The sequence below is a fragment of the Fundulus heteroclitus genome, chromosome 19 (genome assembly GCF_011125445.2).
Source record: "Fundulus heteroclitus isolate FHET01 chromosome 19, MU-UCD_Fhet_4.1, whole genome shotgun sequence".
Classification (NCBI taxonomy): domain Eukaryota; kingdom Metazoa; phylum Chordata; class Actinopteri; order Cyprinodontiformes; family Fundulidae; genus Fundulus; species Fundulus heteroclitus.
In genome coordinates, this window is record NC_046379.1 from 6,929,088 (window position 1) to 6,954,669 (window position 25,582).

A 25,582-nucleotide genomic window follows, 5' to 3' on the forward strand; every position below is an offset into this window, starting at 1 on the left:
AGATTTATATTTTTTGGCTCATTTTATAATATGTTTGCGGTGGAAAAGATCTGTTTCATAATCGCCCGTCACGAAATAGTCAAATTAATTTCCGCGCAAAGTCGGACTTCCCTGAACTGAATCCTAACGTTTTGTCTTTCAGCCTCCCCCGCTTCGTTTCCGATCACATCTTATGTTTTGGCAAATAAATAAACGCAGTTTTATAAGAAGAAAGCAGACTTGATTGATATAATTTGTCTTTTCTGGGAGTTCTGAAAGGCGCTTATTTTCTTCCTAATCCTGCGTCGCTCCATCGGTGCCGACAGCACATCAGCGCACATGCAGAGTTCAGATTCTGATGCGGATAAAACATAACAGGAGAGAAACTATGCGTGTATGTGTGTGTGTGGGGGGATTATGACGGCCCGGCAGGCTCCTCGGGTTTTTTAGTGGGCTATCAGACACACTCCGTTTTGTGCGCAGGCTGATTTAGTAAATAAGAGGGCGGATAGATAGCGCAGATGGTTTGAAGTGTCGGGTCGGATTATTTCATGGCTGGATACAGTAGTAAAGTTCATTCTGACGGAAAGGCCTGATATTATTTTCACAGATATCCCTCCTCCTCCTCCCCCTCCTACGCACGGTCACTCACGCGTGCGCTCTCCGTCTCCCTCTATCTCTGGCTTTCCGTCGCGCGCACGCGCACTCGCCACACACTCGCTCTAATTTCACCCCTTTAGGATTTTTTTCATGAATACAGACTCTGGATGCGAGGTTATGAAATGCGTTTCTTTTTTCTTTTTTTTTTGTTGCAATGAAAGCTGTTCATACTGGTATCCAAAAAAAAAACACCCCATTTCCATTCAATTTCAAACATAAAATCCAAAAATAACAACAGCTAAAAACGAGTACCAATGCTTTATTGCTTTGAAAATATCAATTTACGGATTTAAAATTAGGACAATTAACTTCACAGTTGTTGTTTTTTTTTGCTCCATCATTCACCCGCATTTCAGCAACCACTTGTAAATAAAGGATACCCCCGCCTCCATCAAACGAACCGGGGGGCGTCTGACAAGGTGCCGTCCTGAAATATTTAGCTGCCTGTAAATCTTTCATGTCTGCAGGCATCCAGTCTCAAACTAAATTTACAAGGACTGCAAAGCTTATAGGGAGACACATCAATTAAATATTAGGGTGTTTTGAATCTCTTAAACAGAGGGCTGCAAATACCAAACGCAGACCATGCTTTGTAAGTAACACAACCACATATAGGACCGATTTAAACATTTATAAAAGAACAAAAGAGGCTCTGTATATAGTTTTTTTTTCCACCTCAAAGTGAATTTCTGCTTTTAGAATCTGACGCTCATCAACTTTATGCACAGGAAACCTTGTACATCAACCCTTTCTATTCATTAAAGGCTCACATTCATGGTAGCCTTTCTCTTGCATTTACTATGTTTCATGCAACCTTCTATTTCTGTGAAGATTAATCTGCGACTCAAGTGATGCGGGGCTCGTTGTGTGTGTCCAGGCCTGTGTCACCGTGTCAGCAAGAGATAGGCCTCCTGACACCAATATCTCCGCACATTCAGTGCGGAAACACAGTGGATCTCATTCAAAGACCACACTTTTTTTTTCTTGGCCGTTTACTCCATGAATCATAGAGCCATTGCTGCAGTCCTCAGACAAAACCCCGAGTTGTTTCTGCATTTGGTTTTTATTATATCTCGTTTAGTCGTTGGTGCAACAAAGCAGGAACATGGTGATTTTACAAAGAATATCAATCAAAGCAACATATTCTGTGATGGAAAAGATTTTACTTCTTGTGCACGAACCTCGGCAACAACTTTCATTATTTGTGGAAAGATAAAATATAAAACTTGACAAACACTGAGAAATCGACCGAGCCGTTCAGGAGAAAATCATTTTGTTTTTAAAAGAAGAATCAAAATTCAGAGACACCATAAGAACTTTTTAAGTGTTTACATATTTTGCTCTTCATATTTTTTCGCAACAAAGTTTTCTTTAAAGCTCTCCCCAAGTTGAAGAAGAATAGTTGCCTTCTAATGGGAACAAATGTAATAGAGAAAATAGATGTTTTCAATTTAAATCTTCCTCCAACAACTCCAGCAGAAAGTTTGGCCAGCTGTTTTTACAAGATATTACAAAGTGAACAGATAAATAAATGACACAAAGTAGAGTAAAAACATGTGGAATTTGCCTGTAGTTTGCATTTATCTGCACAAGATTAATTCTGCAAACGAAATCTGCTGTTGAACCAGACATCTTTCAACAAGCTGCCTAAGTGCTGATTGACAGGAAACATGGCGTGAAAGACACACTTTCAAACTTAATTAAGTCAGCAGTGTGGAGAAAGATGCTGGTTGTTCCCTGTCAGCTGAGTCCAGACATAATGTTCAGATTGTAAGAGTTAAGATATTAAGGCATCAGGACAGAAAACTTGAAGCAACATCCTTTGAAAGAAAAGAGAAATGAATACGAAACAGGCATAAATTGGAGTAAAGATGGACAGCAACTGCTTCATCACATGATGATTCATTTGAGAACCCTGCCAAGGGTTCCTCAACTGTTCCTCAGAAAAAAAAAATAAAAATAAAAGATTCAGGGACAACAGTACAGGTTGCAACAATGGTGTGTGACTGGGCTCCATCCTGCAGGATCATAAGATAAGATAAGATAGTCTTTATTGATCTCACAATGGAGAAATCCACTCGTCACATCGGCTCATACAAGAAGGTGCAGAGTAGGGAAGGTGCATTCAGTTATATACAGTGAGTCTTCATATATACAATGGGTCAAAAAGAATACCAAAAAAAAAATAAGAATACAAAAGAATATTATTTTTGTAAATAAAGTCCTCAAAGAATTCCACCAATCAGAAAACAGCTGCAACAAATGACTGACTGGGAACAAATGACTGACTCATTTCTGCACATACAAATGGTTTTTAAGAAATACTTACCTGTACTCACCTGGGATCGCACACTGTCTCTTTGTCCTGCATCGTTTACATTTCAATTGTTGTACTGTTAAATCACTGCTGCACTTTACCCTGTAACTTTATCCTGTAATTTACCTTATCCTGTAATCTACTGCATTTCACTGTAAATTTCAAGCTGCATTCTGTACGCACTCTGTGCATACAAAATGACAAATAAGGTTGTCTAAGTCTAAGAATATTTGGTTCATAGTTCCCTAATTCTGTCATCTACTTGGTTTGAAAAACAGACGTGCTGTCAAACGAAACAAAACAATTACATTTTGCATTATAAAGTGGACATATGGATGGCAGCTAATGTGCATCTTCAGCTTATACAGCTATACTGTGCAGACTGCGGCGAAGAGCTTTAATCTGAAGGTGTGCAGCAGCTTAGAGACAAACATCGGCACAGAGGTGTGTTGCACACTTCTGAAGTTGACTGCACAGTTTTGTTTTGCTATAAAAGCACATTTACTTTCTGTCATCATTAGCATGTAGCTGGGTCGCAGCTCGCCCTGGGCGGAGAGGGGGGTGGTGGTGAGTGGGGGGGAGAACAGAGGGAGGGAGGGAGGGAGGGGGAAGGAGCGGGAACAGTTACGAACTGGCTGGAAATGACCCAGATTCCCTGGGATCACTGGAGCAGACGAGACGCTACAAGAGCCTGTCACCAACGGCCCTCCTGCTACCATCCCACACAGACCCACTGCACCTTTCTCTAAACCCATCTGCTGCCTCTCCTTCTGCTCCTCACGTCTGTGAGCGTGCTGAGACGTATACGCGAACACGTGCACAGCGCACAGCTCTGCTAAACGCCACTTTATCTCCGCAACACATCTTAACACTGCTGTGTTAACCCGCTCCGAGTTTACCACGAGCGCTGTGTCTTCCTGCGGAATAAAAGCAGACAGGCGGTGTATTCAAACAGCCACACAATGCTGGTGTGTACTGTACGTTTCCCGAGGCATGCAGAGGATGCTGATTTTCCTGCATGCTCCCCGGGTTTCTCTCTGCGCCGTTCAAACATGGTGTCAGCTGCCTCGGCCCAGGATTAACTTTCCAATTAAGATATCAAGCCAGCGATGGTACCCATGACCCCCGAATGACCCGGACACATTTACAAAAGCCTGCATCAGGACTTAAAGACGGGCCACTCCACTCATATGTTGCCACGTGGCTCCACAGTGACACGTAAGTTAAGCCAAATCTCTCCCAGAGTTGTGTTTCGGACCCATTTGCCCCCGGGGCAGCCCTCGCTCTCGACGCTACGTTTAATCTGTGGATTTGCGGTAACAGAGAAGACTTCTTATCCACTGACCCATTGGCCCCTAGTGTACATAATCCAGTGCCTTTCAGTCACACAGCACAGCTGACATGGATAGAGGAGAGCCAGAACACGGCGGCAGTGAGGCGGGAGAGGAGGCCGGGCGGCGCACGTCCATCCAGTCAAACCTCCAACTCAAGCTCTTTGCTCTGCAGGGCAAAACCAGCCAGACCACAGTTACAATAATAATCAGAGGACAAGCAATCTGACTTTAGCCAAGCTAATTCCCTGTTGCATGGTTTGTAACAATTATTGTCCCTGTGCTGTGATTCTTGGAAAAGCAGCGCATTCATGCCGAAGCGTTTGCAAAGCTCATGTCAGAATGGGTATGTTTTGGTTAGATCACACAAAAACACAGGACCTAGGTCAAAGAGATTTTCTCTTGTGTAAATCTCTGCAGGGTCCCTGCATATTACAAAAGGTTTTACCAACCATCTGTTGCCCGTAAATGTAACTTCACTGAATTCTCCTATTGTCCCGCCGCTAAAAATTGAAATGCCAGATTGAGCGTTTTTTTTTTTTCCCCTGCCAGTTGCAAATCTTCCCTGCCAGTTGGAAATATGACAGTGGGAGTCTGCGTTTGACTGCTGCAAACAAACAATACGGTGAGAAAGAGCCTCGAATCCTTGGCAGAAAGCCATTAGAATACCTTGAAACCTACCCTTTTTTTCCTTCAAAAACACATTTGTAGAGCATGTTACAGAGCGCCTGCAATTATTACATCCATTCCACTCTTGAATGCAGTCAATTTCTGGCCAGATAAAGGGCTAAATGAAACTAGGGGGAGTACATAGTGCACGGTGCAGCACTTTATACAAGCCTGTATTTGTTACTGTTTGTGTGAGAGGCAAAAAGCAGCAGAGGGAGCAGAAATTGCAAATGAACAAATGTATAACCTCACCCAGGCCTGTATTGACAACATTTTGTTTGCCAGAGTCAACATGGCAAGCTGGTAAACAGGGACGGTTGACCACAGCAGCAATGGGCTTTTAATTCTAGTCTTTCCTTTCATTTCAACACTATATATACTGCTCAAAAAAAAACTAAGGGGGAACACTTAAACAACATAATGTAACAACAAATGTGCCCTTTATTTTTGTGAGCAGTATATATATATATATATATATATATATATATATATATATATATATATATATATATATATATATATATATATATATATATATATATATATATATATATATATATATATATATCATACATACATCTGTGTGTGCATGTGTTGTGATGAGGCTACTTTATTAGATTAAAAGTGCCTTTTGAAAAAAACAACAACCTTTAAGGACATATTTTTAATTAACTCCATATTTGCTTGGATGTAATATCCCAATCCCAAATGTCATGTTTGCATCAACTGTCACTGGAGAATCATCATAATTAGCAGCAATAAAGTGTTAAATCATCTATCAAATTAATCTATGTAAAGTTTTAATTTTGTGTATTCAGTTATTGAAATTCACAAAATTATATATATATATATATATATATATATATATATATATATATATATATATATATATATATATATACATGCATGAATATATATATATATATATATATATATATATATATACACATGCATGAATATATATATATGTATATATATATATATATATATATATATATATATATATATATATACATGCATGAATATATATATATATATATATATATATATATATATATATATATGAATATTCATGCATGTGTAAAAGAATAATGTTTTTGGATGGTTTGCAGATCTTATGTGACACTGGGAGGAATAAATGGGAGCAGCCACCCACACGCCACTAAACACTGACACAATTTAGCACCGATCAGGGTAGCGCTAGGAAAATAAAGTAATATAAAAACTAAACGTCACATCACAGCGACAGGAAATGTTGTCATTCATTCAACTATCTGACGCCTGTAAAATTGTTTTTTTATTGTTGTTGTTTTTTTATTTTTTCTTACTGTAGCACCAGCTTTGTCAGGGAGAGAGGAGGCACAGAGACCAAGGATTTAAGCATGAAGGCTTTTGTGATCGAACACTAAGCAGCAAAGCTCTCCCCTCTTTTGTGCCGCCTCAATTCCGCTTGGAAAATCTCCTTCTGCGTCTTTTCTTTGCTTTACTTTCTAATTGAGGACATCGGGGACCCTCTCCATTAACAATAATAATAATAAAAAAACATAATTTGTATAAATGAATAGCTAAACAAATAAATAAATAAATAAACAGCGGCCCTGGTGATCAGATCTTGACGACACTGAAAGGTGACAGAAGTCAGACCCCATCATGGTCAGAGCTCTTTTGCTGCCAGGCGGCCACAGGACACGTGAGCCGGGGCACAGGTCGCAACGCCACAACCCCGGCGCCTGGGCCTCACCTCCACTTCACATTGTCTAAGAGCCTCTTTGCCTCAAAGTCAAGACACACACGCTCACAGATATACGCGCACACACACACACACACAGTCCTCCATAAATGTCTTCTAGCGACACAATTTGCTCTTTTGTCTGCACTATCGCAGCTTCTTCCAACAGTGACATTTACACGTTTTTCTTTAGGACGTGTGCGACTTAACACGCTGTACGCGAGGAGAGGTCCTTTCTCCTCTTCCTCCCCCCACAAGCACGTTGGATTTACTTCATGTATCTTCTTATTTATTTCCAGCGTCACCCACATAAATTCAGGAAATGTGACAGAGATTTAAAAAAAGAATCTATATAAGAACATCTCAAGTGTCCATTATCTGAGAGAGAGAGACTCAGACTGAGAGTGCACTGACATCACCTTGAAGAAAGAATCAGTTTATAGTAAATGCTTCACTCCTGTGTGGATGCTACAGCGAAGCCAAAGGACTTCAGTAAGCTGATTAGTTTCTACTAAATGCTCGAATATTGGTGTTTACCAGCTCATTTCAGAGAAGACTCTGCACAATGACACTCGGCTTTTTTTTTTTTTTCGAAAACGGATTCGTTTTATTGAATAAACGTGCAGGATAGGGCTTGCAATCATCATATTTGTATCAAACTGGTGAAGATTGACACCTAGGAGCACGCGGCTTGATTGCAAAATCTGCAAAACAAGCGCGCTGAAGTAAAAACAGCAGAAATGTTCTTTATGGTGAGGAAATGTGCTTGCTACTGATATCCCCCCCCTCTGATGTGTTTCCTTAACCGCAAAAAGGAGCACCGACTCCGACGTGGGAGTCGCCTTCACTGTGAAGGGCAGGGGGATAGCCTGGGTTTTTTGGACTCCTTATGGCTGTCGTCTGTGCTTTATTGATGGCTTATGTCAAATGCCATCCTGACAGAGCTCATTAGGGTGAAGGCAATCGTCTAGGTAGAGGCAGGGGAAGGCAGAGCCGGCTGGCTGCCGGATCTCTGTGTGCATAATGCTCACCACTGTACCTAGAGGGTGATGCCTCTGACAGGAGCGAGCTGAGAGGGCTTTGTGTGAGCCGGCTCCGCGGTTTTGCACGGGTGGCGGAGAAAATGAGCATGCGTGTTGGTGTCGTCGCTTGAGCTTAACGGGTGACATCAAGCAGGTCCCCCCGCGCTCGATGTCGGGACTCCAAACGCAACTGACAGGCTGACAGTCGTCTCTCTTTCGCCACTCGCACATGCTCAAATATTTATCCGCGCGCAGCCCCTCTCAGCGCGCCGCGTGGCATCAGCACTCTTGTGCCGCAAGGACAAGGCCCCGTGGAGCCGTCGCAGACCTTGAGAGGATGAGTCAAATAATTCCCTCGCTGGTTCCTGTGCAACATGCTATATGACGTCCTGCAAGAGCTTTTGCATGCAGCTGAAGTTTCCCCTCTCCGTGTCTCATACGGTAGGAACACACATCATCATTCAGTGATTATCCTCTGATAGCTGGCAGGCTGTGGTCTGATACTACTCGGAATAGCTGAATCCATATTCGCTTTAGCCGATGGCATCGCTGATGAGCTCAGACTGTTATGTGACATCTTAATATACTGATTAAAAATGCATGTTTGGAGGGTGAGCAGAGGGGTGCTCGGGGTGCTCCTGCCAGGGAAGATTAAATCAGTCTACTTAACAGGCGTGCTGGGGATCGGGGTCAGTGTAAATGAGAAAGCTGCAAGAAAACCACAGAACAAGGCAAAAAAATCATATCTGAGAAAGGAACATACGATCAACCAAAAGGGTGTGAGGTTGTTCAAATCCCGGCTAAATTAGAGGGACAGTTTCAGCCGAGCAGCAGCGCACAAATCCGTCTGATCCAGAGGTTGGAGTCGGTTGTGAATGGGAGATAAGTGCATCGCAAACCCATAAAGAATTAGATTCAAGGCCGTCAGCATCCAGTTTTATCAACGCGCTGCCAAACAGTTTGGCAGAGCACAATCCATCAGCAGCAGCAGCAGCAACAGGGAGGCTGATTAGGTGACAGTCACAAAAACGGTGGGTGCGTTGGGATCCGCGAGGTAGCGTGGTGGCGTTCCAAAGAGACGCAGCTGTTAATCCAATCATCCCAAAACCAAAGTCCACGCAGGGCCCGAGCTGAGCTAATTAAGGATGCTGCTTTGTCTGTGCCAGACGAGCACTCACACACCTTCACGTTCACAGGTGGATGGAGACAAACAGCAGCAAAAACCTCCCAGAAATATCCTCTTTTCAACCTGCCGCTATCTGGTAGATTAAAACGAAATGAACAAAACACAAAAGTGAAAAAAAAAAACTGATTCAGTAAAACACTCTTAAATTAAATCCTAAAATAATTCAGTATTTTAGTTTTGTTGATTTATTTTGCATTTAGACGGATGAAACTTTACTGGAGCACGCCAGAGTTACCTCAGTTGCAGAACATCAGGCTGCATTACGTATAAAACACAACCCCGCTGGAGCCCATCAAGTTAGTGACGCAACAATGTTGGCTCGCAATCAGCAGAACTGCAGCGGCCTTCAAAAGTTTACACACCCGGTTAAATGCCAGGCATGTTTGCTTTCCACCTTTAATGTGACATAAACTCTGTTCTGTTTAACAGAAAAACAAACTAATTCGTTCAGGGAAAACACATAAAACACAACAAAAGCTGCAATGAGAGTGCACACCCTTGAACTAACTCTTTGCTGAACCATATTTTGATTCAAAAACAGATTTCATTCTTCTCTGGTTGAAGTCTAGCAGCACTTTTTCATCATTTCTGTCAAGTCTAGCTTCCAAAAGTTTCCAAATCTACCCAATGTGAGCATATGTCCTTTCTAGAGCCCTCTTCAAATGATTCCACCCATTTTTTAAATGAGATTTACTACATAATTTCTCCAGATACGAACAACTTTCTTCACAGTACAAATGCTCTATACAGCGGGAAACATGAGTGGTGAACATTTTCCTCTGTTTGGACTTTTCTAAAGGGACATCTGACGTAAAATTCACACCAGATGTCCGCAACAACCTAATAATCCACACAAATAAAGAAATCAAACCACATTCGTCGACAAATAAAGATGTTGTTAAAGAAAGGAATGACACTAGGATTACGTATTGAAAGCAGGAAGAAAAGGATGTGAAAAAAGGAACAGGAAGCAAAGAAACCAACTGGATTCTGGGTGTATTTAGAAAGATTTCCTGGTGCTCTGAGCAAATCATCATCAGCTTGTTGAAAATAAAGTCGTTGTTGCTGATTCAACAATAAGAAAGAGAGTGAGGAAAAAATGGCATCAAGCCCCAAAAGAAGAACACAAAGGCCTGTTTGACGGCAGCCAATAAAAATCTTAATAATCCTGAAGACTTTTAGGAAAACAAACTGATGACACTAAAGTGGAACTTTCTGGAAGGCGTGAATCCCCGTTACATCCGTCAAACTGGTGTAGCGGCGATGGAAGTGGGACCCGAACATGAGGAAAAAAACAAAAAAAGCAAGAAGTGACATCTGCGGAAGCTTCTTAATTAATGATTTTTTTTATTACAGCTTTTGTTGATTGCTTGACGCAGCAGTCAAACTAAAAACCCACATTTCTCAAAACAGTTGACTCAGAGGTCTAAACAGTGGTAACAATGGTCAAAATTAAACATTTTGTTTGCAAAACAACACAACTTTCACACACATGTTTGAGCCCTTCCAATCATTCGTTACACAAGGGGCAGAAAAATACAAAATACCACACTCAATGTGAATCAGTGCAGCATTGCTGGTCATTGTAGCCAAAGACTGTACGCAGCTTACATGTCAGTGTCATTTGTAGTCAAATTTGCCTTCTTGCAAAAAATGGATCCAGAATCAGATATGCTGTGATCCAAATTTTATTGATTATTCATGTTTTTTTTTCAGATGGTGGCTACAAATGAAATATTCCAACAGAAGATACTAGAGCTGTTTGTCTCTTCTAGTCTCTTCTCTCTTCACGAATAGTAAAGACCCTAACCCAACGAACAACAAATGACAAACAGCTTACAGTAAATACAAATGAACCTAAATTGGGAAAAGCTATTGTTGGGATTGTATCAAATGAAAATGAAAAAAAATACAACACTATTTGCATTAGACAAAGAGCAAACAAAACAATACATTCACAAACTAATACAAACTGAAAATATCTTAAACACATTCCAATAATTACTCGAAAGTCTGTAACAACAGAAAAATCAGCTCTGGCCATCATCACCCCTCTTTAAGCCGCCTCTTAGTTTCAGCCATACTGGGAACCAATAAATTGTGTGCAAACCCCTGGGGAAGGTTTTGTCTGCGCACCTGAGAGTGACATGCAGAGATGAGGTCCCTCCGCTGCAGGTGAAGACACAACATGAAAACAAACACAAATCCCAACCAAATAATTTAACTGTTTTCTGTTAATGCATTTTCAAAACAAAAAAATATGCAATCTGACGTGTAACGGTTCATTGTTACAATCCGCTGTAAGACACACATAAAAAAAACACCATCCTGGTAGTCAAACACGATGGTGGAAGTATGATGGTCTGGAGCGTCTTTGCTGCTTCAGGGCCCAAAGGAACCGTGAGTTCTGCTTTCTGGCAGAAAACCCTGGAGGAGAATCTTCCTTCATCATAAAGTTGTGCAGAAGGGTTTTACAGTGGCCTAGTCAAAGTCTGTGTTGTTGCAGCATTAATTCAAACAGGACATTCATGCTGGAAAACCCTCCAATGTGGCTGAAATGAAGCAACTCTGCAAAGAAGAGGGGAGCAGATTTCCTTCGCCGACGAAACGGTTGACGGCAGCTGTTGCCGCCGAGGCTCCCTTAATAGATAAAAGAATAATTCAAAAGCCGCATTTTGTATTTATCAAGGTTATCGTTGTTGGATATTAACATTTGCTCGACGATGATCTAAAAACTGAGGCGAGACAAAGAAAAAGCAAAAACAGAGGAAACCTTCAGGGACAAATACTCATTGCCAACATATTCACCACTAATTCACTGAGTTAAAGCGGATACTTGGGAACGGAATCGAACCTGAGCAGGTAAAGACCGAAATGTGTTCAGATTCTAGATAAAATATTCATTTTCATTAAAGGTTATTGTCATGCTCTGATTGAACAACCATGGTCAAAAGAAATAATTTAACAGAAATTTTGCACAAAGATCAGTGTGATCCAGTAATATCAGTATTTTTGAGTCAGTTTTAGCTTTACATTCATGCAAAAAAAAAAATTGTCTTATACATACACTGGCTCAGCTAAAAAGAAATATCTCAGCAGCTTCTGCATCCAGAGTATTTCCTTATTTTGAACATTGGTGGGTATATAGCATCGCCGTTTGCAGCTTTCCAAATGCTTTCAGAAACACTGACGGTTGTGACCTTGTGCTAAATAATACAGCTTTACAGAGAGCAAGGGAATTTTCCTCAGAGCACAGGTGTGCTCCGATAGTCTCATAAGCCCGCCGGCGGCACAAAGAAAGAAAGATGCTTCCTTGGTGAAAAGGAATGGGGAGGCACAAAAGTGCAGATGAGGATCAACAATAGCTCCTTCGTTTCGGAGGATTCGGCTTTGACCTTCAGGCGCAGCTTCAACTGAACGCAACTCCCGAGCAGGAAATCAAAAATCCCGATGGCCCTGAATCCCTCCCCACCTCTGCAGGCTTTGAATGAATGTGAGATGTTTGGAAAACCTGGAATGCATTTTCAGGCAAGCAGAGAGATAAAAAAAAAAAAAAAAGTGCGCCAGTGAGGCCTCTCGAGCACGGTCAGCACCAGCAGCAGCACTCACTTCTCTTTATGCATTCAGATATGTGAACACAGAGTGCTGTAAACATATGAAATAATGACAGAAAAAACAGCATGGTGACTCAATATCGATGCGTTCAATGCATGAATGTTGCCCTGAGAAAGCGCTCCCACCGCAAAATGGTTTCTCTCACTTCTCCACTGAAGTCTCACATCATTCTAAACCAATTTAGAAAAACATATTTTTTTTATTCTGGTGGTTGTGCACCCCCCCCACCCCCCCAACCCAACCCCAACCTGGGCATCTCCCCATGTTGCCCATTAAGAAAAAAAACACCACCAGCTCGGTTACAGAATCTCATAAAGTGTGAAATTGAGGTCCAGGAGTATCAGTGCAACTAATCTCTGAGCTTTATTCCCTTTGCCTTCTTAGTCCGGTTCACTCCAGGGGTCAACGTGGCTGCTTGACATGCAGTGAAGGGGTTGACAAGGTAAGTGGCCAGGGCTGCTTAGTCAGTCAGACGGGGCACTTAGTGTCCGAGGAGAGGAGCTGCAGGAACTGTTTGCTCAGGAAAGTTCACCGACTCCATCAGGAGAACTTGCCAAATCTCCCCACAGACGGACTGTATTGGCATTTTACATTGATGGTAATGAACATTTTGGCTTTCAGACATCTAAGGCTGCAAAACATCTCTGAAAGGGCAGAGCTCCCAAGCAGCGACGCTGCACTGAGAGCTGGAGGCTCAGAAAAAATCCTGCCTGTCCTTGTGTGTCACTTACCAGCCACGGGAAAAGATTTTTTCCCCCCATAATTTTGCTGATAGCGCAAAGTGTCTGCATGAGGCTAATGCTTTATGTCAGGTTGTATACAAACCGGCATATTAGAGCAAGTGGATCCACCTTTACTTTCCCCATGAAAGGGTTTCTCTTCCTGCTGCAACACTTAACAGCAGTGAGTTTTTTTTTTTTTTTTTTTTTAAACCATCGGCACGACTGAAAAGCTGACGACTGGGATCTTGGCGGGTGCTGGAGGCGCAGAGCAGAAATCCTCCCCGATTCTTCCTGTTTTTGTCTATTTTCTCCTCATTTTGTTATCAACACTTTATCGCTGAGGAGCGCAGGGGAGGCGGATTGATGAGAAGAGCGACGGAGGGAGGGTTACGCGGAGGAAAAACAACAAAAAAAAAACACACACAAGGAGTGCCAGGCTCGGAAAACTGGCATGCTGCAGTTGTATGTCAGTCACCTAGCAACAAGTCCACCTCCCCCCCCTCCCCATCCCCTTCCTCCCCCTCCACCAAATCACTTACCCCCCTGCTTTCCCCGTCTCCCGCTGAGCTCTCTAATTCAACAAATCTGCTCCAAATGTATGGCTGCGCCTCCAACAAAACGCATTCTGCGCTGGGGGCTGAGGATGTGGGCCTCCGCTGAACACGGCACTCAGCTGCCCATTGACCAGCGGGGCCTTTTCTCTGCACACACTAAAGAGCGGGGGACAAAGACCCTGAAAGCAGGGGCAGCTCCACAGAGAAAACATTTGCTTGTAATTGTGTTTGACTGCATAATGAAAATGATGTTCTTTTTTAATTTGGGCTTGTTAAGGCCACACTATTTTCCTCTGGTCACCTGACTATTGTAAAGAAGCAGCCCCTCACTTGGCCTGCGGGCCGCGGAGGAGGACTGGGGGGGGGGGGGGGGGGGGGGGTATTGAAAATGCTCCAAAGACCTCCCCACTCTTTACTTTAACCCCTCTTGTGTTTCAAGAGTTCCCTGGTGAAAAAAAAAAAAACATAAATATGTGGGCTCTGTTCATTACAGGATGGGAGAGTATGCTGGATAGAGTTCCCCCCTTCTTTTATTTTCCAGAGAAAGATAATGACGACACACACACAAACACACACACACACGTACGGGCACAAATGGGAGCGCAGCCACGCTCACTCGGAGCTGTGAAGCACTGAGAAGGTTAGCATTCCTGCTCCTTCTTCAGTGAAACAGGCCATTAGTGGAAGCATCGGGCTCGCACCCAAAACACAGCCTCAATGGACACATTCACATCCAGCGATTATTTTTGCACTTTTTAGCCCCCGATTTCCTGTTATTTCATCAGCGTGTGTTTATCCACATTCACTGGAAAGGTCACAGCCTCCAGGTGAGCGTCTGACCCCGCAAGGCTGCACTGTGTCGTATTTTAAGGCTTGCACAGAGAGAAACCGGGTGGTCTTTGGTGTTTTTTTTTTGTTTTTTTTTATCATGTCGCTCTCCTTTAATATTCCAATCCTGTAACATTTGATTCATGTCAGAAACCGATGCACCTCTGAACCGCCCCTGGTTTCCATTAATCTCCCTTATGGACATCTATTCAGTGATTTAATTGGTTTAACTTTGGCTCCCGTTTTAGGAGCCATCCTTGGGAAATCCTTCGACAAAGCACAAGTCGGCTGAGAGGTCGCAGGTAAGGAGTAAAAGCTCCGACCCGCGTGCAGCGTGTGCATCCGGCAGGCCTGAATGAAAGGGTTAACTCGTGCAACCCCGACGGTGAACTGCAGCCTTTGAATCGAACCGAGGCACCTTCTCGTCTTGTCTTTTCTCTTTTCTTTCGGGAGAAAAGGCATCGGAGTCGTTCGTCATAACGACTCACAGCAGTCACAGGACTTTAGAGAGACGTATCGATGGAGGGAAATCAGGTGTTACCTGCCTTTTACTGCTGCCCTGATCCTCTTCCTGAACTAAATCATTCATGGTGCACGTTTCATTTAAGCACAACAGCCAATCTAAATTAAAACAACACATTTAGACTTTCTGAAAGCTAAAGCAAATGTAATTTTTTTTTTACCAGACTGGACTCTACGTTTTAGGCTTTTCTTTTACTGTCATTCATTTTCAAGTCTCTGATGATGGATCTGACATTTTCAGGGCAGAGAAAGGAAAACGGGAATATTTATCCTCCAGGATTGTTTATCAGATCAGTAACATGTGATCTTTACCAGCTGTGCACGAACAGAAGTCATACGTTTTTTGCAGTAAGTGCCAGTAAATGTGTCTATTTATAATAAGTAATCAATTTTGCTTGCACGTGTCCAAGTGAATATACGGTAACTTTCACACACCCATGAATCAATCTTTTTAAGCCAGTTTCAGCCTTAACTAAATCCACACAGCGTCACTGCAGCTTCCACATATAACCACTCAATAAATAAGAATATTATTCAGAAGTTTGTTTATATCTGTAACTCAGCTCACTGAATAAAACATTATAGCGATTAATGACACATAGGCGGACAGTTAAAGCCTTTATTTCTGTTAATTATGATGATTCTCTGCCTGCAGCCAATAAAAACACAATATTTGAGATTAATATATTGCAATAGACCAATGACAAGGCGGGCTTTACGAAAACTAGGTACCTGCTTAAAGGTTGTTAAGGAGCCTCGTGGGAACACTTATTCTAATTTGTTGAACATGAATGTTTTGTTACCCGTTTCATAAAGTGTGTAAAAAGCACTCAAATAAAATCATATCTTGTTACAGCAACGTAATCTGACTTTGAACTATTCTCTGCAGTGAGGGTCAGGGTCATCAGGGAACTTTGGAGACGCTTTAACATCCTTTACCATAAGGGTCCTCGTCCAGCAATTTTTAATCATTGCTCTGACTGTAGATTTGTAGATCCTTGTTGCATTTTACTGACTTATAAAGATAAACAGGCGCCTTACTTTAACGTCTTGTCAACATAAAGCAGCCCGCATCACAACATAGTTACGCTTTGATTATTCGTTAAAGTAAAAACAAAATGTGTCACACTCCCCTTTTACTTCATAGAAATAGCTTTCCAGTAGGAAATGATGCTGCTGCAAAATGAACTCATTTAATTTGTGCATGTCTTTACTAGGAGATAAGATAAGGGTGAATAAGATAAGATTCAATTCAATTCAATTTTATTTATATAGCACCATGAAGCATGTCATCTCAAGGCACTTTACAAAGTCTAATTCAATCATATTATACAGATTGGTCAAAAATTTCCTATATAAGGGAACCCAGTTAATTGCATCAAAGTCCCGACAAGCAGCATTCACTCCGGGAGAAGTGTAGAGCCACAAGGAGAGTCGTCTCCATTGTTGATGGCTTTGCAGCAATCCCTCATACTGAGCATGCATGAAGTGACAGTGGGAAGAAAAACTCCCCATTAACGGGAAGGAAAACCTCCAGCAGAACCAGAACCAGGCTCAGTATGAACGGTCATCTGCCTCGACCGACTGGGGGTTAGAGAAGACAAGATAAGATAAGATAAGATAAGATAAGATAAGATAAGATGAGATAGGATAAGATGAGATAGACTTTATTGATCTCACAGAGGAGTAAATTCATGTGTTAGGAGCTGTAGTTTCATTCGCACACTCTTTACAGTAAAAAGGTTAGAAAACACTAAAATCTTAAGAAAGCTGTGCAGTTTAGGACTTTAGGAATGCATATATATGCAGTTTAGGAATAATAATGAATGTGATTTTTACTTCATTAGCAGTTAGAAAAACAAACCTGAGGAGCTACTTTTTGCAGCAGAGGATTCTGCCCTGCGTCCTCTACTACAGCTTGAATTATTAACATTTGTTTAGACAAGCAGTTATCGTCTTTTTACCATTCCTAGAATGTTGAAGATCAACACACATCTGCCTTAGCTGAAAAGCATGTTCTCTCATTTTTCCTATTTTGAATAGTGGTGACAAGAGACAGATCTATGTGTTTACAGCCCAATTATAAAAAGAAGGCACAAATAAAGCATAACCAACTAAAATGCTTAGCAATTGTTAGCCTTCTAGAGCTTATTTTGTCAAAAACAATCATGAAAACTTGTGATTTTTTTCCCCCACTGAATAAATGCACTAAAATTAAAGATTGGATTTTTAAACAGAATGTGAGATTATGTTGCTGTAGTTTTCTGAAATTATTTTAAGGCTTTCTACACATCTTTCATCACATCACCAGGGGGGCAGTAAGGGTGTAAGGAGCCAAATCTTCCTTTGAAAACTCATAACAATAAAAAACAAACAATAAAAAAACATGGTAAGAAATGATGAATTCCTAAGAAAACTGCAGATTTTAAAGCAATATTAAGCATGATTCTGTCTTCATTGGCAGTTAATCCAGTCAATAACAAATCTGAGGAACAATTTTTGCCGTTTCTGTTGGAAACTGAAATATTTTGTCTTAAGACAACTAAACACCTGATAAAATGTATAATTAGTAATAGTTTTTGTATTTGGAAATGTTTGGGCCTGTTGCTATTCTCTTGTTGTCATTTCAGGACTTATAAAGTTCAACAAACATCTGCCTTGTTAAAAATATCATGTTCTCTCATGCTTCCTGTTTTGAAGAGTGGCTAATTGAAGCAGGCCTCTGCATTTACTCTCCAGGGACGCAGGGATACTAAAATAAAGTAGAACTAACAAAACACTTCAGTGACTGTCTGTAGGGATTGCAAGTTTTGTTGTATTTTTGTTTTTATTTTTTTACATTTTCCCCTCACAGATTAAGTGTTTTCTGTTTAAAATTATGCAACTGAACCAACTTAGAGTTTTTATACATGTTTACCGGGGGTCAGTGGGCAATTAACGTCAATTAGGGTGTTTTCACTTACAGAATTTAATAGCATTAAAGTTGCATGTTTAAAAAAAGCAGTATTCTTTTGAGTTTTCCTTTTATTCTAATAATACTTGTTTAAAATGACCAGGAAGTGTTTGTGGTTTTATTAACTGTTCATCAGACAAATGACACACAGAGGAAATATTTTTTCCAGCTGCAGATTTTGTTGGATGCATCAAAATATTTTGCACCTATTTGAACTTTAAAAATGTAAGTTACTATTTTTATTACTATGACAGTAGATAAGGGAAAGTGTTATGCCAGTGATGTGTTTTCTTTCTGATTTTTATCAGTGGCGGAAAGAAATTTGCCAATATGTCAGACCATATTTACTCTACACCCCAGGGAAACCAGAAGTCCTAGATTACTAGCAAAAGTTCCTAGAAACTATGATCAATGTTCAAAAAATGCTTCCTTTGTGTTTATTTTATAGTAAAATGTTAGAGGCTGTTAAAATTCCTGACCATATGGACTTTACTACTCAGCATTTTTCAGTATTAGATAATGCTGCTGCAAGAGTAGATGTGTATATCTTAAGGTTTCTACACATTTTTGCCCATGAGGGATGTTTGTGTTTACTTTTGTAAACCCATGTCCTTAAAAGATGCTAAACTATTTAGAAGGCTGTTCAGTAAAGGATTTAAAAATGATCTATATAGTCAAAATTCTGGGTAAAGCAATATCTCTGCGTGCTTTTAATTTAAATGGCAGTTAATTTGACAAATCAGATGAAATATTTTGTAGCAGGTAAAGATTTTGTTGGAAGCACTGACATATTTTGCACGCTGTAAAAAGGCAACGGAATGCAGAGTCACTGTGTCGCATCATGTTTATACCTGAAGGTAAGTCATGGATTACTAATTAAAAGTTTCCAGGTTTTAGGTATTTTATAGGCTTTGTCAAGCGTGCCGCAGGGATTCTGTTAGAATAACTGGATAAATGTACTCTAAATTGAGGCTGGATTCCTACATCAGTTAGAGACATGGTGCTGCAGAGACAGATATCTTTCATGCATTTTTAACTGAGGTGCTAATAGATGTGGAGGAGGCTGTACTCTGATACACTTACAGGAACCAAAGTGGGAAAAGAAGCCAAAAAAGGAGATTTTTCCTGCTTACATTCATAATTTCTGTCTCAAATATTACAAATTTTGTGGGATTACTTTTGACTTTTTTAATGAAGTGATATGCAGCTTTTCTCCCTGTTCGGCTGAATAATCTATTGACTTGTTGGTCAGAACACAAGCAGAGCTCAGCAGAGCACGGCGTGTTTTCCAACCCTGACTCGGACCAGCAAAGTGCACGATTTCATGGCTCACGATGAGACGGACTTCCTCCTGAAAAACAAACCAACCTCCGTCATGCCAGCTTGTCGGTAAAGCGTGTTGGTGGGGGTCACAGATTGCAGTAACGCTCGATGGTGTCAGACTGGTGAGGCCGGAGGGTCCGCAGTGACACCCTTCCCTCTGAAGATTAACAACTTTCAGCAGCACATCCATGGTGCCGCTTGCTCCAACTGTTTTGAAGTGTCAACAAGTTGGGTTGATTGCTTTCATGGCCACTTTTTTATTATTATTTTCATTTCACTTTGACGAACCGGAGATGCTTTCATCATGATAAGCCCTTAACTCTGACACCAGTAAAGCAGATTAAGTCTTTGGGAAGAGAAGAAAAACACAGCTTGCTGCCGGTGGCTGCTGCTGCTAACGAGGTCACAGCAGGTCGTGACCTCGGCACGGTTTAACTTTCTAAACTCTGAATGCTCAGCAAACAGACTCCTCAATTTGGAAATTAGCAGAAGGTTACAAACAACTATCCCACCACCAAAAATAAATCACTGGATTTCCCTGTTATAACATCGCATCAGTTTCCCCTGATTCAGGAGCAACACCTGCTAAAACGCTTTGAATAGGAGGATCAGCACTTCAATGCTAAATAAGGCACCAGTTAAAATGATTTTAAACGTGGATTTATGTCTGAAATATAACTTTTGTGACATTTTGCATTTAGCATTATTTTACAAAAGAAGGGGCCTTGAAGTAGAGCAAATCCAGTCAATAGGAATAATAGGTGGATTTAACTCATGTTTCTAAGAGGGAATAATATTCAGAATAAAAGTATAAATGGTAATAAGAACAAGTGTCCTAATAAAAAAAGATATTTAAAATTTTTAGCATAAAAAATCTAAATTTTTAGCCTGAAATTTCCAAATTTCAATTCTGTATCCAACTTTAGTTTGCAGTTTACTCGCTAACCCAATCCTGTCAATCGTTTCAATCGATTATTTATATGTGTAGCCCTTTCCAGATCCACACAAAATAACATCATATGACCACAAAAACACACAGGGAGATAAAAGAAAACATAAAAAGAAGGTTAAAAACAAGGCAGGTTAAAAAAAAGTAGATCAAACCATAATTGCTGAGTTTAAGTATTAAAGACCTGTCTAAATATTTAAAAAAAAAATCTTAAATCTTTGATTTTAAAAGGCCAAGTTCAATTGAGAACTTTAAAAACAAATAATAAAAGCCTTAAATCTATTCTAAAAGGGACTGGAAGTCAAAAGGTCACTGCGCTGCCACAAAGAGCCCCGCGGCACACGTTAGGCCCGTAAATCTGGAGTATGTTCAGGTTCTGGTATCCTACCTTCATGTGACGGGCAGGTTCATCCAACTTCTTCAACCTTCTCCTCCCCCTCAGTGTTTCCCCTCTCCGCTGCGCCTTGTTGTGTGTTTTCATGATAATTGGCAGCAGTTGAACTGCGAGCCATAAATCAAGAAGTGCAGAGTGTATTAATGAGTCGGACCACCCAGGGTAACTATTTTCCCCGCACTTTCCCTGCAGACAATGCGGGGCTACTTGAGTGCGCCGCAGTCTGAAAACCGTGAATGAACATTCACAAGAGCAGCGCTCCCCTGCTGCCGCGTTTCCACCCGGCTAATGGCCGCAATAAGGGCCGATTAAGTATTTATTCTGGAAAATGCTGAAGCAGTCTGGACAAAAAAACAGATCATTCTGTTCAAACATGTTTGGGTCACAAGAATGAAGCTGTTGTAGAAAAAGTTAAAAGCTTCATCCGGAGGCTAAAGAGAGGCAAAAACATGCACCTGAAGCCAGATAATATATATATATATATATATATATATATATATATATATATATATATATATATATATATATATATATATATATATATGCATTGTTTAAAAATAAGCACAACCTCACAAAAGCACACATTGATCCAAAAATCCTTTCTATTTTAGAGGATAATGGCAGAAGAAGAGATGATGTCACAGCTAACAGAACACCAGACCAGGTGTGCCTACTGTGAAGGGAAAAAGGACAGAGAGAACAAAAAGTTAAAAGTTGAAATAACAACAAACAATGCAAATTGGAGAGCAGTAGGAGAACTCAGCAGAGTGATAAAAATAGACCCTGATGTCCTCCAGCAGCCTAAGCCTATAGCAGCATAACTACAGAGATAGCTCAGGGTAACATGAGCTACTCTAACTATAAGCTTTGTCAAAAAAGAAAGTTTTAAGATTAGTCTTAAAACTAGACGGGGTGTCTGCCTCACGGACCAAAACTGGGAGTTGGTTCCACAGGAGAAGAGCCTGATAGCTAAAGGATCTGCCTCCCATTCTACTTTTAGAGACTCTAGGAACCACCAGCAGACCTGCAGTCTGAGAGCGAAGTGCTCTGTTAGGAACATATGAGTAATCAGAGCTCTGATATATGATGGAGCTTGATTATTAAGGGCTTTATACGTTAGAAGGAGAATTTTAAATTCTATTCTTAATTTAACAGGAAGCCAATGAAGGGAAGCTAAAATTGTAGAAATATGATCCATCTTGTTGATTTTCATCAGAACTCTTGCTGCAGCATTTTGGATCAGCTGAAGACTTTGAACTGTATTTTGTGGACTTCCTGATAGTAAAGAATTACAATAGTCCAGCCTTGAAGTAACAAATGCATGGACTAGTTTTTCAGCATCACTCCGCAGCACAATATTTCTAATTTTGGCAATACTCATGAGATGAAAAAAGGAATCACTAGAAACCTGTTTAATATGGGACTTAAATGACATGTCTTGGTCAAAAAAAATAAAAAATTACTTTATTACCAGATGCCAATTTAATGGCATTTAGATTAGGTGATTGATGAAGAAGTTTATTTTTTGAGTACTCTGGTCCAAGGATTACAACTTCTTTCTTGTCAGAAAAGTCATCTAGCTTTTAATGTCATCAAGACATCCCTGTAGTCGAAGTAATTGACTGGATTCATCAGGATTTATGGATAAATATAACTGAGTGTCATCTGCATAACTATAGAAATTTATCATATGCTGTCTGAATTTTACCAATTGGAAGCATATATATATATATATATATATATATATATAGTAAATAGAATTGGTCTAGAGTCAAGTACTGACATGGCCTGAAAGGCCACTCAACATTACTCCAAAAGCATCATGAAAGTGAGATTACAGCTTGCAGTTGTCCTCAAGGAAAAATACCGTTATTTTTGAAGAAATGTCCTGTGGTCTGATGAAACTAAACTTGAAGTGTTCGTTCCTTTAGGACGAACCGCTGCATCATGAAAAAAGAAGATTAAAGGGAAATATTGAAGCAACACCTTAAGATATTAGCCAGGAAATTAACCCTTGGTCTTCCAAAAGGGACAGTGATGTACTGCCAAGTTAGTTACAAAATGGCTGGAGGATGCGGTCCGGTTATCGTTAGCGCGGTCCGGTTCAGTCTGCTGACCGTTTACACACAAGAGTTATCTCGGTTACCGAGCTCGGACTGGTCTCGGCTCGGTTAAAAAAGTGTAGTGTAAACGGGCCTAAAGTCAATGTTTTTAGAGCCATCAAAAAGCCCCAATCCAAGTCTAATAGAAAATTTGTAGACAGAGCTAAAAAATTGTGTGTAAGCAAAGTTGTGTACGAACCCAACCCGGCTACACCGGTTCTGTCAGGGGGAATGAAAGCCCAAATATTTAACCCAAGTTATACAGTTAAACAGGCAACTCTATGAAATACTAAGAACATTTGAATTTCATTTGAATAAAGTTTAAAACCATTCTCCAAATAAATTCTCTCCTAACTCACCAGAAAAAGGCATGGTTTGATTTAACGTCAGAAAGTGAGGAAAAAAGAAATTACATGTCTTTTTACACGGTGCATTTACATTTCTGGTCTCAGTTTTTTTTGCACATCTATTAGTTAACAATGTCCCTTGATTGCACATAACCCTGAAGGTTATTTGAAATCTAACAGGAATATAACAGCCCAGCTCTCAAAGGCACCCAAACTTGGAGGTAATTTTGGTTAACTTATAGCACAGCTCAGGATAAAAAGTAAAAAACAAAATCTATCCCAAAATCCTTTTAAAAATTCCATCCCAAAATGTCATGCTATAAATAAATGTTTTCCCTCCATTAAAGCAGACCCTGTGCACTGAAAGTAGGGCTATAATTGTCTTCCATTATGAAACCTCACAAAGCTAGACCATTGGCTACTAAAATACCAAGGTTAATCTTGATTAAATGTCTTCCCAGGGCACAAAAAGCATGTTTTACATAAAACATCCTTCAGGGGGGGATTGAAGCGTGATGTTAAAGAGATATATAAAATATTGCTGATGGCAAGGCCAAGCATCCCAACTCTCAAATGAAAGGTATCAAAGAGATTAAAGAAAAAACCATTACAAATCAACACGCCGCTAATATGCCCGCGCCTGCCCTATTATCTCCCCTCAATTCCAGTCACACCAGCAAGACAAAGCTGCAAGTTTAATCTTTCCTTAAAGTACATTTTAAGATTCCACGTGAATACTTATCGGTGCATATGCAGTACTTTAGCATTTTTCCCTTTGTGAGGCGTGCTCATTGTAAAAGGCAAGTTGAGCCGTCCTTAAGAAGCAGCTCACAATGGGCAAAGTGCTGTTTAGAAAAGTCAAAATGGACCTGCTCTCTGTCTGTGGGTTTCTTACATAAAAAAAAAAAAAAAAAACAGGCTGCAAAGGTGAATGTCAAACAGGAACAAATTCACACTGGTGCTTTTCTTACGGGTGACTTTAAGCTTTGCTAATCATTTCTCACTGGTTAAATGGGCTTTTGAAGAGCGGAGAAGTCCAATTAATGCAGCTGTAGAAATGCTTGCGTGCAACCAGCTGTGTCTCTGTCCTCTTCCCTCTGCAGGCCGTAGGAAATCCTCCTGCAGGCTGAATGCCCGCTGCCGCTGACCGTTGTTCTCTTACCCCACAAACCAAATGCAGCATCCTTCTGCAGAGAAGAGGGGAAAAAAAAATATTTCCTCCCACACCTGTTGATGAATTGTGTATGTGTACAAGCTACAGACCGGGTGATAACGCAAGTCTTTATTCAGCTGCACAAGCGAAAAGAAACAGTGGTTTCCTTCACATTGGTGACGCTGAATGGGGAACCCCTTTTCACAAAATCAGCAAAGAGGCTTGAGGCCGAATTAGCGTAATCATCACTTCCCAACAAAATAATTCCCCCTTTTGAGGAAGGAAAGTCGCAGGATGTTTTAATGTTTTCTTTTCTGCTACACAAGAAAAGGGAAAGGGGTTGATTGTGCTTTAAGGGAAGTGTCTGAGTGTTGCCAAATAAACAATTTAACCCCATTAAGCCTAGAAACCCCAGTGAAAATGCCAGGTTTTTGTGCAGTATAAAAATGAGGCCATGATAAATCAATTTAACTTATTTAATAAAACCTAAATTCTGCACACTTCAACCTAACATTAAGAGGCAGGAAAGTAAAATTTAAAAAAAGCTGAAAAGACCTGCTTTCATAAAAGAGTACACCCTTAGACAAAAACTTGGTTTTATTTCCCTTCAAAGTCAAAGTCAAGTCCAGTTTATTTGTATCGCACATTTCAGCAGCAAGGTGGTTCAAAGTGCTTTACATGACGAAAACATAAAAACATAAAAACTGTCACTGGCTGTGAGACCAGTAACAAACATTAAATTGCATCAGGTGAAAACATCAAACATATTGGTCAATGTTCCAGTTATTATGGCTGAAAGCAACTTTAAACAGGTGGGTTTTCAGTCTTTTTTTTTTTTTTAGTCTTGATTTAAAGAAACTCTGTGTTTCGGCTGATTTGCAGTTTTCTGGAAGTTTGTTCCAGATTTGTGGAGCATATAAGCTGAATGCTGCTTCTTCATGTCTGGTTCTGGTTCTGGTTCTGGGTATAGGTGGTCCAGAACCAGAGGATCTGAGTGGTCCGGAGGGTTGATGCAGCAACAACAGGTCTTTAATGTATTTTGGTGCTACGCTGTTCAGTGATTTATAAACTAACAGGAGTGTATTAAAGTCTATTCTCTAAGCTACAAGGAGTCAGTGTAAGGACTTTAGAACCAGGCTAATGTGCTCCATCTTCCTGGTTTTAGTGATAACACAAGCAGCAGAGTTCTGGATCAGCTGCAGCTGTCTCACTGATTTCATTGGGCAG